The sequence below is a fragment of the Mixophyes fleayi genome, chromosome 1 (assembly GCF_038048845.1).
Source record: "Mixophyes fleayi isolate aMixFle1 chromosome 1, aMixFle1.hap1, whole genome shotgun sequence".
Lineage (NCBI taxonomy): Eukaryota > Metazoa > Chordata > Amphibia > Anura > Limnodynastidae > Mixophyes > Mixophyes fleayi.
This window is the reverse complement of record NC_134402.1, coordinates 247,359,776-247,363,975: the sequence shown is the minus strand read 5'-3', so window position 1 is coordinate 247,363,975 and position 4,200 is coordinate 247,359,776. Positions and strand designations below refer to the sequence as shown.

Sequence of the window (4,200 nt, the reverse complement as noted above, 5' to 3'; positions counted from 1 at the left end):
TGCATTTTAATTTCAGCTGGTATTAGTAGCCTGTTATTTTACTCTTGTGTTTTTTAATCTCAACTAATATTTATAAAATTTAATCTAAGTACTCATATAACACAATAAAGGGATCACACCTATTTGACATTTGAAGTGACCCCACCCCTATGACTAAATTGGGCACGCCCAAATGACAAATTACAAAGACCACACCCATTTAACCAGACCACACCCAAACCCCGCCCATATGACTTCATAAACCTGTCAATCACATGACACAGTAGTCTCAGGATATAAAAAAGGGACTGGGAGCCCACAAGTCATTTGCCTTCAGCCAGGGGCAGAGGGGCCTGAGGGGCCTGAGGGCAGGGGGGGAGAAAGTGAACTGCCTTCAGCCAGGAGCAGAGGGAACGGGGAATGCACAATATAATTTGCCTTCAGCCAGGAGCAGAGGGGACGGGGAATGCACAAAATAATTTGCCTTCAGCCAGGAGCAGAGGGGATGGGGAATGCACAAAATAATTTGCCTTCAGCCAGGAGCAGAGGGGATGGGGAATGCACAAAAGAATTTGCCTTCAGCCAGGAGCAGAGGGGACGAGGAGCTCAAAACTCTTGCCTTCAGCCAGGAGCAGAGGGGACGGGGAATCCACAAATAATATACCTTCAGCCAGGAGCAGAGGAGACGGGAGCCCAAAAAGAATTGCCTTCAGCCGGGATCAGAGGGGATTGGGGGTCAACACCTCAATTGCCATCAGCCAGGAGCAGAGGGTACTGGGAACCCACAAGAAAATTGCACAGGCACAATGAGAGGTAATATACATGTTCCAGCTACTTTTATACACTATAGTCTTGACCAATGATGTACAAGATTTACATGTGTCTATAAACAATATAGATGCAATCTAATAAGCTCTTATTTTTCATTGCTGCAGGTTACAGGCGCAGAAGTGACCTCCCATGGCTACTAGTGGACATGCCCATAGAAAAAATAGGATAAGCTGATAAGATAGGATAACATAGATAATTAAGATAAGTTAAGAAAATAAATAGAACAAACAGAATTTTGTCTCCTGTGATCTTTCATTAGTTAAGGGGGTCATTTAATGTACATGAAAAATGCACGTGTAGTGGTTAGGAAACAGCAAGCAAAATCACCTTAAAATGATTTGGTGAATGAGCCCACCTCTTACTTCTTTTCTTGGTCAGCCCACCCCTTAAGTTTTATTCTTGGTTGGTGTCGTCATACCACATTTTTTTATAGGTGAAGCATAATTAAAAACACTGGCTGTTTGTGGAGGGGTCGGTTGGTGTGTGTGTGTGCGTGCGTACGTACGTACGTACGTACGCGCACGCATGTGTGTCTGTGTGTCTGTGTTTGTGTGTGTAGCAGATTGTTCTGGACAACCTTCGTGTGTGTGTGTATGTATTATGCCACATAGTAGTACCCTGAATTTATATTCTGCCACACAATTACCCAATCAATTCATATTATGCCACACAGTAGTACACCCAATTCTTATTATACCACACAGGAAAGCCCCCAGTTCATGTTATGCCACACATAAGTGCCCCCAATTCACATTATGCTACAGTAATGCTCCCAATTAACTTAAAGCCACATTAACCACCTGTGTACGAGACCTGCTTCTTGCAGACACAGGAGTGATCTGTTCGCAGTGAAGCCCGAGGGGGATGTCGGCGATGTGCCGCACTGATGCATGTCGGGGGTTGCCGATCCCTGTTCTAGACATCCCCTTCTGGGTCAGAATAAACCAGATGTCTGCAGGATAACCACATCATCTATATGTACACCCTTCACTTTTATTACAGGTCAGTAAAATACCTGGCCCTGGGTGTAAACTTGGGATCAAGTCATGCAGGTCTCAGCTATCTTCTCCACTCTTGTCTGAGCTGCAGTGATCCTGCTCAGTCTGATGTTTCTGAGCCCTGGTTTATCCTGAACCTCAGACACCTGGCCTTCCCTGTGCGTCTGTGATTTGCTTCCAGTCCTTCCCAGTGTATCTGCGTCTTACTGCTTCAGCACTTATCTGAGTTCTTCTGAGCACCTACTTATGCACCAGTGATTCTATTGTTACTGTGTTTCATGCGCTTCTGGTACTTGATGTTCTTCAGTGCTTTAATGATTACCAGCATCATCCTGTGTATCTCTGATTTCCTGTTACTGTGCCATCCACCACTGTTTTGAGTTTGCGCTGTCACTGTGCTATCCATGTTCCTGTAATTATCTGTACTCACACATCATCCAGTTCTACTGTGGGTGTCAATGCACATCAGAGCCAGGCACAGTTTTATGTGAGTGTTGTAGAGCGCACATACATGACATATTACATAGCACAACACTGCTGGAGAAATCACCCCTTCCCTCCCTGGCCTGCCCCGGCCAGGCAACCTCTCTCTACAAGCACCCCCTCACTACTGCCCTGGATGCTGTCGCCTCGGCCTCTTCTATCCGCAGATGCCGCATTATTCCCCAACCCAGACACTCCAAACTCACCCGCTTCCTCCAAAAGTGCTCTCGCACTGCTGAACGCCTCTGGAGGAAAGCTCGTTCCCTGGCTGACTTCCTTCACTTTAGATTTATCCTCTCCTCTTTCTGCTCTGCCCTCTCCCTTGCTAAACAAACCTTCTTTAAGTCCCTCATTTCTTCTCAGTCCTCTAATCCCGGCCGCCTCTTTGCCCCCGTCAACTCCCTCCTCTCTCTCCCCCCCATCCTGTCCCACTTTCCCTCTCCGCTGCTGACTTCACCACTTTTTCTCTCCCAAAATTGAGGCCATCAGACTGAACATCATATAGTTTGGAAGGATCGCGCTCTCTAAAATGTACTGCAAGAGCTGCACCAGTTGAGGGTATCCCTCCCTCAATCAACAAGGAAAATATAAACAGGGTTAACTAGGCGCTCATTGACTATAGATACCTAACTAATATAAATACAAACAAATGTGGTAAAAAGCTGAGTGCAAAATGACAAATAAATAACGTTTTAATACATTCTAAATATTACAGACATAGGTTCAAAACTACCTTCATGTCACTAATGTAAAAACAATCAAATTTACAATAATAGAAACAACATGATGAATACCAATAAGTAAAAACCATAGGCGTTTGCACAATAAAAACAACAAGTGTTATACAATAAAATAATGATAACCTCCAGCCAAATGTCAATGAAGTAAGTATGTAACGGGTTCCAGAGCAATGGCAGATGTAGATATAAACAAATGTCCTAGTCAAAAATAGAAGTCTATGTGGTGTTAATAATACCAATATGTGTCCTTACAGATGGTAAAAACGAATAGGAGGAGAATCCAGTCATATGTCCATATAGGGAGTAAGCTAATGTTACGAGTACGAATACTTGCTGTTAAGATCCCTCACACTTGCCGCGCGGCAGGGCGGAAAAATCGCTGTTAGTCCCGATGAGCTAGAGCTGTGCAGGGCATAGTTCTGTAGGAGATCCCTCGTGGTGGATGTCGGAGTGACATTACGTAAAGTGGGCGTGTTCCAACGCGTTTCGTCCTATCTGGACTTTTTCAAGGGTTTATTGCGTGTCCATGGTGGGTAGTTTAAATAAAGCACAGGAGAAGGTGATTGGTTATCCAAAACGGATTGTCCGTATATAAATTCCGGCTGGAGGTTCATGTTATAATAACAGTGTACAGTAAACGATAATAATCCTGATACAACCTGCATAATATCAATAGGTGGATAGAGGTTACATTACATGTCAGCGTGGTGACTTAAAGCTAATATGAGATCATATATGTATCGCTGTATAAGTTGTGGATAGTAACGCTTCCCATAATGCATGGTTATGTGCTCCATATGATATTAATTGGATACAGGTAAGTAGGCATAAAGGATCAGGGCCCTTGTGGGTATCTAATATTATAATGGTAAGTTAATAGTTAAAAAAGATAAATCTAAATGCAATTGGGGATGGTATACACAGGATGACCAACGTGAGTATACCAATATACACATATACTAAGATAAATTACATAGATCTAGATAGTGTAGTGTCGTTATTGACATGTACCCCATTGGTAGATGGAGGAAACCACCATAAAAAGAAAAATTCTAATCTGGGGTTAAGACGTGATGTCCTACTTTTCGAACAATGAGCAGGATTATTAACAAAATGTTTTAATGCATTAAATAAGTATGGAATAAAAAATTATCAAAAATAAAAAAAAT

General features: G+C 43.0%; 1 long non-coding RNA gene across 1 annotated transcript; it reads left to right on the top strand.

Annotated features, from left to right (window-relative positions):
- Positions 1-321: 321 nt before the first annotated feature.
- Positions 322-1,043, top strand: LOC142107753 (uncharacterized). Its single transcript, XR_012680007.1, has 2 exons — positions 322-792; positions 915-1,043. It is a non-coding gene; the product is annotated as an uncharacterized LOC142107753 (long non-coding RNA).
- The last annotated feature ends 3,157 nt before the right edge of the window (positions 1,044-4,200 follow it).